At 42.6% G+C, this 11755-nt stretch overlaps 1 protein-coding gene across 3 annotated transcripts in view; it reads left to right on the forward strand.

The window, feature by feature from the left end:
• Sfmbt2 (Scm like with four mbt domains 2) overlaps positions 1 to 11755 on the forward strand; it is a 229799-nt gene that overhangs the window by 166837 nt on the left and 51207 nt on the right. The window lies entirely within an intron of this gene.

Here is an 11755-nt window from a genome sequence, read left to right on the forward strand (position 1 = left end):
TTAAAAAGGGCCACAATCTCATGAACATTATTATGTACAGTCAGTAGATTGGAAGGTGTGGAGAATAATCATTTTTTATCTCATTGTGCTGTTGGTTCCCAGAAAATAACGTATAGCATTATTGTGGTAGAGGGTGTGTAAATCCATTTGAAGTAAATGGAGATTCTCAGACTGTATTTTGCTTCATGTATTTCCAAGCAGAATGGCTCTGACTTGGAATGGACCAAAACTCAGACAGGGGCAACATAGTGACACTTTTACAGGAATAAAGTCTGCAACTCTAGTTTCATGGCTACAAGTAGATTTGAATCCACTCCTGTAGGACATACAAGATACCTCTTTAGTGGCTTCTAACCACGGGTTTAACTTGCTGTCTGACACTGCGCTGAGCCACACTCACGAGGCAGTTCTGTTTGCATTATTAACTTGAAACAAGAAACGGTACCACCAGAAGCCCGTGTTTCATCTTATTATTTAGCACATTATGGTTAAAATTCTGTGGCAGTCATTATTTATTTAGCAGTTTTTACTTTCAGCGTACTTTGCAGCTGTTAATTACTTAACACAAACAGCAGTATGAGCGGCCCGATTTTCTACAGCTGGAGAGCCTAGTGAAGCCATTAAGCTCTGCCCAGGGTTCATTTCCCTTGCTCTTGACCTTTTCCACTGTTGCTTAATTCGCTAGACTCCACAGCTTCCTGATTCTTGAAAAATGGTGATGAGAAATATTTCATGCATATTTAATATTTTTGACAGTATATCTTTTTTGCTGATCTCAAGATACAAATTTTTAGTTTTACAGGGGAAAAAAAGCTCATGTCTGCCTTTATTTTTTGCAGTTTTTTAGCTAGTAATGAAATCTAGGGAACAAAAAAGGAAATCACAAAATAGATTGCCCATTTTTTCTAGACCTTATACGTATTTTTCAAAGCACTTTAAACAATATGTTTAATATTTTCTACTGACTGTTTTACTCTATTGAGTATTATTTGAAATTTTTGGTCAGAATTATGCATCTCTTTCATCACTTTAAAACATTTTCCATGGGAATGGGGGAGACGGCTCAATTGGTAAGGTGTTTGCTGCATAAGCATGAGGATTTGAGCTTGGATCCCCAGTACTTATAGTAACCAGCTGGTGCAGACCCAGCACGGATGAGGCAGAAACAGGTGGATACAGGAGCTCACTGGCCAGTCGGCCTAACTGTGAGCTCTAGATTCATGGAGATTTTGTCTCAAAAAACAAGGTAGAGAGTGACTAAGGAAGTTATCCAAGGTTGTCCTCCGACCTCTGTTTGAAGGTATATGTACCTTCAAACACACACACACACACACACACACACACATAGATAGATATAGATAGGTAGGTAGATAGATGATAGATATAGATAGATAGATAGATGATTGATAGATTGATAGATAGCTAGATGATAGATCATAGAGCTAATAGAAGATAGATAATAGATGATAGATGATAGATAGATAGATGATAGATAGATAGATAATACATAGATACATACATACATACATACATACATACATACAAAATTCCAGACTGCCTTCTTGGGTTTGGTTGAATTTTATTGTTTTGTTTTGTTTGAACTTTGGCCCTTAGCAATCATTTACCTTATAAAGTGACAATTTAATGGCACCAATCTCTTGCTACTTTATAATTTTGTCTATACATAAGCTTTCCTTTCCTCAGTCCTGGGAGTAAAATGGTAGAGATTCATTATGGTTCCTTTGTGACTGTTAAATTACTTTATGGGACAATGGTTATTTTGATTATAGGCCATTTATTTGACACTTAAAATTTATAAAGTACTTTATAACAATTTTATTAGTTATTTTAATGCTTTAAATTGGCTTGAAGTCTTTTCGGTGCATGGTTGATCGACCGCTTTTAGGTAATTAAAATGATCATTTCTGGTTAATATTTGACTCCTCAAAGTTATACCATTCTTTAGGTCTCTGTAAAGGTTCTGTTGTTGAAAGGAAAGCAATGAATAAAGTATGTGATGTTAATGTGATATTATTTTAGGTGTACTGATAAAGAATTTTAAGCTCATTCACAAACCACTGATTGGAAGAGCAGCGTTTGATAGCAGGTGTTAGTGTCTGGAAGCAGATGCTACAGTGATTTCTTTTCTCAGAATTCTAATGTAGGTAAAGTCATCACATTCTCCACAGTGCAGTACTTCCCATTTGAATGGCTCTAGCTTTGTAGTGACACAAGCCGGGTCACACCCCTGCAGTCCTGCCCTCTCACAAACCGATAAACCTCACCTTCATCCCAGATCTCTCTTGTGGGACAGATAATGGCCAGAGTGTCTGTCTCACTTGTTCCCACAACTCTTTAGCCCCCAGGTGGAGTCCTGTCTTTGCATTGCCTTCCTGTGCTCCTCTTGTGTCCACTTTCCTAGAATTCTTTCGTTTGGCTACTTTACCAAGTACTGATTGGGAATCCCTTACCCAAAATGCTTGAGACCCCAAGAGTTTCGGAGTTTTGAAGATTTGCATGTACATTATTACATCTTGGGGATGGGATCCAAACAATTTAAACATGAAATTCACTTACAGCTCATCACACACACACACACACACACACACACACACACACACACACACGTACATGTGATCAGAAGGTGTTTTTACATACTATTTTTCATATGATATGCACAAAACAAAATTTTATTGTGAGAACTTTCTACTTGAGGTATCATAGCACCAGTCAAAAAGTTTCAGGTTTTGGATCATTTTCATTTCAGATTTGGGGACTAGGGATGCTCTGCCTGTTCGTATGTACACAGAACCTTATTTCACATTTAAAAGGAGACCTGGTGGAATTCCAACTTGCATTTGCAGTGGTTAATGCAGTGGATCGTCAGGAACCTTGGATAGCTTTGCTTTGTATCCATAGTTCCAGGTTAGAAAGATTTGAATTAAAGAAATTATTGCACCTTTGGAATATTGTAGAAAAATAAATACAATGTCAAGGTTATGTATGCTTTTGACTAGCTCCTTAGAAGTGCCCAGGCATGTGGTAGTAAGCTCATTCATATTTCTGTGGAGCTACTGCCAGCATCCGGCTCCAGAACTTTCTTATCTTGCAACAATGGAAACCTTGTACCCATTTACCCGTCCCTCTCTTTCACCCCAGTTCTTGGCAGCTGCTGTTCTACTTCCTATCTCTAGGAATTTGTCCCTGGGTTCCCCAATGGGTTGAGTCATACAGTGTTTATCTGGCAGTAGTTTTATGTAGTATTTGGTGATAATAATGCCTTTTATGTTTATATGCTCTTTTTAATATAATAATTTGCCACCTTATCTTTTTCCTTCTGCACGCGTGCGTGTGCGTGTGTGTGTGTGTGTGTGCGTGTGCGTGTGTGTGTCTGTGTGTGTGACCAGACGTTAATGTCATGTATCTTTCTTAGTTCCTCTCCACCTTGTATGTTGAGGCTGTGAGTGTCCCTCACTGGAATCCAGACCTCCCTGATTCAGCTGCTGTAGCTAGCCAGCCTGCCCAGGGGTTCCGTATCCACTTTCAACCGACTGGGATTACAGACAGGCCGCAGTGCCCACCCAGCATTTATGTGACCGCTGGAGATCCAAACTCTGGTTCCCACACTTCTGTGGCAAGTGCTTTACCAGCCCCACCTGATCTCTGTGATCCTCACAAACGTGGCTGCTTCATCAACAAGATTAAATTGTGGGAGCCTCACAGTTTGTTCTAGGGTAAAGAATTAGTCGGCAGAGTAGCCACTCCTCCCTGACTAGGCAGACGCCATGCCTCTGGTTTTCTTTCTCTGTAGCTTCTTTTCTTTCATAAAGCCATAGGTTACCAGTCTTAGTACAAGAAATATGCATATCTTGACAGTCATCTGAACTATAAATATAAACTCAAGGAAAAAAAAACAAACCTGTGTTCCTTCCGGGATTTATGCACACCAGTATTACATGCAACAGAAAGAACAACATACTTATTAGTGACTAAGCCATTACTTCTCAAACCTCATGGATGTGTGAGTCACCTGGGATGCTTGTGAAGATTACATGATGATTAAGTGTGGGCGGAGCCAGAGTAGCTTCCTTTCTAACAAATCCCCAGAAGATCCAGTTCCAGTGCTTAGGTTATTTGATATTGAGTGGCAAGGGATTACATCAGTCTCTGACACAAGCTTCTCTGTCAGTCTGAGGATTCTGTTCAGGAGTCAGGCTTCTTTCTTTCCCCTGTGCCATAGTTCTAGCTGATGGCATCTGTCCTCATGATGACAAGATGGGTGCTTTGCCTCCAGGTGTCACCTCAGTGCTCCAGGTAGAAGAAAATAGGAGGGCTAAAGGTATAGCAGATATAGGTTTGAAAGATTTTCTTTGAAGCTTGCCCAGTGATTATATTTCAATCTTATTGCCCTAAACTGGGTCGTGGAACTACCACAGTTCCAAAGAATGGTTTTGTTTCTGGATTCTGTAGGAAAAGAAATGGTGAGTAACTTTTGGACAGCTAGTCTAAGAGTGCCTGGCACATTTATCAGGTCATGAGTCACATGAGTCATTATAAATTGGAGGGGCTGCAAGATCTGTAGTGGCAGAGGGTGGTGAGGACAGAGCTGGCCAGGGGGCCCTGTGAAAACAATGGTTCTGTTAAATGAGGCCCACATATAAGGGAAAAGGGACCAGGTATGGAGATGCAGAGGGAACCATGGGAATAAGCAGGTCCTTCTGACCAACAGCCCTGCCCTACAAATGCATCCCCTAAGGCCCAGTGCTTAATGTCCCTTTGAAGCTATTGATGCTCCCAATTCTATTGCTGTGACTTCTTGATTGTAACACACTTGTAAGTGGAATGGACTGGTTTTTGACCATTTCCTGTCCAGTGTTGGATCTCAGATACCCAGCCCTTGGTGAGATCCTGAAGTAGGCAGGCTGAGGTTAATCCTGCAATCTCACCAAGATCTAGCATTTCTGATGCTGTAAAGAATGGGTCACTTTGAATTGAAGGTCAGGAAAGTAAAGTTGGATTTAAAGGAATCTTTTTACATATTCTATTATTATTATTCTTATTATCAGCAGCAGCAGCAGCAGCAACATGAGACTGGGTCTCACAAAGACCATCCTGGCTTTGAACGCACTATGGAATCAAGGTAGCCTAGAACTCCTGATCTTCTTGCTTCTACCTCCCAGATGTTGGGATTTTAGGCAAGAGCCACTATACCCTGCCTCTTTCTACATATTTTTGATATATCAAGGTGTGGGAAGATTGAATGCCATGTGGCTTTATTAATAATGTTTATTTCTGACCCAAGAGCATTGTTTCCATTTGCCTTGATGCATTTATTCAGCTTTGTCAAAGCCTGTGTGTCAGTCAGCTTTCAGTCACTGTAATGAAACACCTGAGATAATCAGCTTATAAAAAGAAAAGCTTTATTCTGGCTTAATGTTGGAGGGTCCCACCTATGATTGAATATCCCCATTGCTCAGGCCACTGAGGAAGCCACCCATTATGGCAGAAGAGCACGGCAGAGTATTACTCCTCATCATGTCACTGAATTGAAAGGGACTAGAGTTTAACAGTCTTCCATTAGGGCATTAGGCATGCCCTGATGACCTAGAAGCCTCCTACTAAATTCCACTTTCCAAAGGTTCCACATTATCCAAATAACTTCACCTTAGTGCACATGACTTTCACCCATGGGACTTTGGGAGACTTTTAAAGCCCCAAATATAGCAACCTGTTCATCTAGAATTAGCCAGAGTTCTAGGTGCCGAGTTACAATCCCTAGTGTTCTTATCCAGGGACCTTTATACTAGCTCAGAGAAGAAAGGCTGGATCCACCTGGGTCCCCTTGCCAAGGTATAGAGCTTCACTCCTTCCACAGTGGTGGCTTTGGAGCTCCTAATGGAGACTAAGATGAATGCTCTGTGCTGGATGATGGGGCATATGGAAAGGAGCAGACCCAGTTCCTTCAAATGTCGATATGAAACTGGGAAGTGAGGCATGGCGGATGAGGAAATACTCCAGCAATTTAGTGGAGAGAGAGCCCTTCTGCACCCTTCCATAGTTTCAGATGTTGTAGGATTCTTAGCTTTTGAGTTACAGGAAGTTAGGGGTCTGTGTATTCCAAAGGTTTTACCTGCTAGTCACAGGAGTGTTAGGTCCGAATCAGAGGTTGGTGTTTCATGCCTATTATAGAGGGATTGAAAATACTCCAAGATATTTCGCTTTATTTCTAAAACATTCCACTTTTCCACAATCACAAATTTCTAATCAATTAGAGCCAGAAATGTGGCTTTTTCAGGGCACTTCAGTTTACTAAAGAGTAAAACACACACAAAACCCAAAGGTCTGTGGGAAATTGTCAAAATTTAGGTTCAGGAAGCTTGAACGACCAGCTTAGGGTCATTCCACTTTCTCATGATTGTTAGTTTTTATTGCCCTCTGAAGAGAAAGCTGGAGAAAAATACAACTTTTTGAGACAGGATCTCTCTTATGTAGCCCAGGTTGGCCTTGAACTCATTATGTACCTGAGGGTGACCTTGAACTTCTGATCCTCTTACCTCTATCTCCAGAGTGCTAGGATCACAGGCATGCCTGGTTTTATGAGGCACTGGAGGGGCCAGGGCCTTATGCATGCTGGGCAAGTAAGCTGCTAACTGAGCCCCAGCCCCAGCCCCAGCCCCTGTACTCTTTGGATATATGTGAGTCTCTGGGATGATGTGTAATTCTCCATCTCTGGGTTGCCTCTGTTACCACCTTCTTCGCACTCTCTGACCCTCCTTGGCCCATCTTCAAAGTCTCTCCGCTTGTCTTCTCCAGGATCCTAAAACGGGCATTCTTCAGAGCCCTCATCACCACTGCGCATGCACAGTCTGGTCTTTATCTTTGACGACAGATGGTCATTTGGTGTCAGCGAATCTGAGTGCTCCACCCTCCTGGCTGAGAGCACGTTTCACCCCCACCCCCTTCTCTGTCTCTGTTACCCTCACACTGTCACATTCCAGCTCAGATCTTTGCCCCTCTCTGTTCTAATTCCCATAGTCCTCTGCTTCCTCTGTCACCCTCCTGCAGCTCTAAGAATGTTCTTTGTAAAGTTCAGTCAAGGCATTCCTTCTAGCATTCAATGAATCCTGTTTCCTATGGGGTTAAGGTTAAATTCCATGGTATGACGTTTAGAAGCCACACTTCTGGGTATGGGGTCCTGAGGGCTTCCTGAGTTTAAGATCTCTTATGTTATTTTTTCAACTCTGTAGATTTTGTGTGCAGGTAGAACCTGGTTTTGGGATTGCCTGAGTATCTACATCATGCTTAGTCTTGTGTGCTCAGTTATGGTTGACATGTAGCACTATGTGCTCAGTATGTGGAGGTTGTTGATGATGTTATTATTAGGCAAGACCTTTCCTTCTCCCCCCTCCTCCTCATCTTCCTCTTCTTCCTCCTGTTCTTCTTCCTCTCCTCTCTTCCCCTCCCCTCCTCTCTCCTCTTCCTCCTTCTCTTCTTCCTCCTCCTCCTCCTCTTTCCTCTCCTCCCCCCCTCCCCTCCCTTCCTTTTTTTCTTTTTGACAATACTGGTTGAATCTAGGACCTCACACATACTAGGCAAGCATTCTGCTACTGAGCTACAATCCTAGCCCAGTAGCACCTTTTCTTGGCAAATCTACTCCTTCAGGACCCTGTTCTTTACTAGAAAGGACCACTCATTAATCCTTAAACATCCTAACGTTGTTATTGGTGCTATTCGTTATTCTGTGGGACTCTTTTCCTTTCTCTCCATCATACCCAGTGCAGAGTCTATCCAAGACCTCCTGTGCATTTTGCTCACTAAATGTTTGCTGAGCAGATAGGAAAACCAATAGCAATTTCAGATGCAGCAGTCTCTTAACAACTGCTTTGTTTGTCAGCCGAATTTTGACAGAGTGGAGTAGTTTATACTTCTAAGCCCAAACCCAAAACTCCTTGATGAGTTTTTCAAAAGCTTGACTTAATTCTAATAACCATTCTCCATGTCAGGTGTTTACAATCCATAGGTAACAGGCCATATATGACCCAGGATAGCTATGAATGTGACTCAAAAACATTGTAAACTTAAAACATGAGAATTTCTTGATAATATTTTTGTATCCGAATTATGCAGTTCTTCAGCATGAACTTTGCAGATGACAATGCTGTGTCACAGTGTCATACAAAATAAATGCATGAATGCTCTTGCAACCCATGGTCTGCAGGTTGTACAGACCTGATAACGTGGGACCCAAGACAATTTTCCATCAGGTGTAGCCCAGAGAAGCCAAAAGATTGGACAGCTCCGTGTCTACATCATAATCAGTGAAAGTCCCCATTTCTAGGGCCCTGCACAGACCTTATGCATTGAAGTCCTTGGGAACAGGTCCTAGAATCTGCATGTTAAAGTCGTTCCCCAAAGTGATTCATATGTACACTACAGTTTACCAACCACCTAGTCTGTCATTTTGGTCATGTTTCTGTGGTTCAGAGGGACTTGCTTGGGCCACCTGTGTTTAGGAGTCAGAGTAGAGAAAATGGCTTCTTTTATATTTAATTTTTTATTGCGTTTTTGCAAATTTCACACAGTATATTTTGGTCCTATTTGGATCCCCTCCCCTAGCTGCACTCCCTGAACTCCTGACCCAATTTCATGTACTCTATTATATTTATGTGTCTATATAAATGCCCCTTTGGTCATGCCCTGGTCTCTCCCATTCCAACAGCCATTGGTTACCAGTAATTCCTCACGTAGGGTTGGGGATTCTTCCCCGTGTCCCCATGTCTATTCTGGGATTTTGTCTTGAGATTTTGTTTACATAGGACCTGTACACCCTGTCACCATTGCTGTAACTGTCCAGCTGTCTGGAAGACTCTAGAAAGCAGCCTCTTAAGCCTTTCCATCATTTGTGGAGAATCAAGGTAGTTAACAAATGTTTTGCAAACACTTGAAAAGATATAGTAAGGTGGAACGCCAATGTGAAATCTGCTTCATGGTAGCCGGGCAGCTTAAATATGTCTCAGAAGGGATACGCCTATGTGAATTTTGTGAGAGAAGTATTGCTGGAAGACCAGGCTGTGAGAACAATGGTAGTAGTTTCTAGGTAGATGAAAAAGTGGGTTCAAGAGTAATCACTCATTATGGGAAGAGGCAGTGAGTGCAACCAGATTTGTCTTGTTCCAGAAGTTGGTGCTTGGATAAACGGGCTTGCGCTGGTTGTGGCTTTCTCTAAGCAGAATGGGGAGTATGTTGCTATTGATAATGGACCTTTCCAGAATGCTTTGCAGAGGAACCATGGAATGGTTTTCGGTTTCTAGTAGCCATTGTGACAAGTGTGACTAGTGGGTGACAAATTCTTAAGACGCTCTGGAAAAACCTGGGCCTGGGGACACCTGCCTGTAGAGCCTGGGTTGATGTTGCTTCTTCTGCTATGATTTCACAGCCTATGAGATGGGCGACCTTCATAAGAGGAGCAAGATCATAGCTATATGATCCCTGACACAATGGAGGTTAAAACATGAACACTCACCAGCTCAAATGTTTTCTAAGGCTCTGACGCTACAGTGCCCAAGTTTAAGTCCTGTATCTTATTACCCTTGCTTTCTGTTCATCTTTTCTGTCTCTCAGCTTACCTATTTAAAAAATGGGGGTGAAAATGCTTTGTTCCATTAGGACTGTCATGGAAGAAATGCATGGAAAAGTATCTGACTTGTAAGTGACATACACGCTTGCTATTGTGGGACTCCCCCCCCCCCCCCCCCCCAAAACCAACACACACACATTTCTGCTGTTTTCTTTCAGACTGTTTCCTCTGACCTTCGTCTTTTCACGTTGGCAATCACACTTTTGTTCTGTCACTTTATTCCTTAGGAGCTCAGCTCCAAGACCGACAAAGAGATGGACCAAAGTTTCCCCTGTAGCTTGGCATCTGCAGAGGGGCAAGCGTGGCAGGTCATGGGCAGGCCTCCATCCGGCACCTGCTTCTTGCTTGCTCGTTCTTGTGCAGTCCGACTTGCTTTTCATCTCTCTCATGTTTAATCTTTTCATCTCACGCTTGAGTCTGTCCACATTCCTGCACCCTTTAGCTTTCAGTCAGAATATTAACCAAAGTGAATTTGTTCCCTTAAACACCTCTTTCTGTTCCTATTCCAGCTTTAGGTGAGACAAAGAAGTCGCTCCAGTTCTATTACCGAAGTAAATGAAAATCCTTCACTTGTGTCATGGTTGGCTGTGAGCCGTTTTCCCCTCCCATCCCTTTTGCCTGTGGTACCCCACAGCATCTCCACTCTCTAGTTCAGCCATGTTCTCCCTCTCTTCTGTGGTTTGCTGGAAATGACATAATTGCATAGCTCCGGGAGCCAGATAGGGCTTTGTTCCTTAGAAAACACTCAAGTATCTTCCCAAGCCATCTGCCTGTGTCATCCTGTTGTTCTGGATAGAAACGGGACTTGAGCTCTAGAGTGGTGCCCCATGCCACTGACTTGATCGAACTGTGATAACAATCATACAGACAAGCAGAACCTTGGGATCTGCTGTCTAGAAGACGGGCTTCAGGAGATGGGAGTCACAGAGCTGCTGTAAGATTCCCCTGTGATGCTTACAACTTCTGATACTTGTGTTTTTACTTCTTGAGAACCGAAATTCTTCTCTTAGCAGTGAAATGATTCATTGTAGTTTGCTTTGTTGTTGTTGTTGTTGTTGTTGTTGTTTTTCTTCTATGGTAACTTGCATTTCATAGACCTTGATGGCAATACTGTATTCACGTATGAAATGCTTCCTTTCTTCTTGAATGTGCTATGTTGGTATCGGGATCCTGGAGGCTGTGGTTGTACAATGGATCAATCATTCACAAAGGCACAAAAGCCACAAGAGTGACTTGGGTCAGACTCACTCTCATTTTTGGATTCCCCAACCCCATGTCTTGCTCCTTTTCCAGCAGACACCACCATCAGCATGTCAGGTTTCCTCTTAGAGCTATTCCTCACCTACATAAAATCCCCACCCTTTAAAAGTAGATCATCGTGTGCTGCACACACACAGGTTTTCTGCCTTTTCTTACTCCATGGTACAGCTTGGAGACCTTTTCATGCAAGTGCAAAGAGACTTCTTATTTTTCAGAGCTGTATAATGTTCTGTTATTTATATGCCCAACATGATTAAAGCACTTTTCCATGGAGGGAGTTTCCACTTCCTGATGGATTTTGAGGTGAATATTCTAGATAAGAATGAACAAACAGAAGTGATACTAACAAGATACAGCTTGGACAAAGGCAGAGACCGAGTGTGGTCTTGTCTAGGAGGGTGTTTTCTGCAAAGAACTAAATGTTGCATTGATCATTGGTGAAACCTCCACTGGTCCTAGAATCAGCAGGAGGAGTCCTGGACATGAGTTTACAGTATTGTTTGGTAAAGTTGTTGGGTGTCTGGTCTTGGTAATTAATAGCTTTTCTTCAAGAGATTATTTGGAGTCTAGCCAGTTGTATCAAGATTTATGTGGTAATCACAGCAGTTGATAAGGTTGATAAAAGAAAATACAATTGGTATCCATCATCCAGAATGTGATTTGAAGGGAACAGGGTCAGGAAAACTTTTCTGAGTGATAACCAACTTCCCTTCCTCCTCCCTCTCTCCCTCTCTCCCTCTCTCCCTCACTCCCTATCTCCCTGTCTCCCTTCCTCCCTCTCTCCCTGTCTCCCTTCCTCCCCCCTCCCCCCTCCCTCCCTCTCTCCCTCTCTTCCTCCCTCCCTGTCTCCCTGATTCC

Source organism: Nannospalax galili, unplaced genomic scaffold, assembly GCF_000622305.1.
Source record: "Nannospalax galili isolate Female #2095 unplaced genomic scaffold, S.galili_v1.0 scaffold209, whole genome shotgun sequence".
In the NCBI taxonomy this organism is placed as follows: domain Eukaryota; kingdom Metazoa; phylum Chordata; class Mammalia; order Rodentia; family Spalacidae; genus Nannospalax; species Nannospalax galili.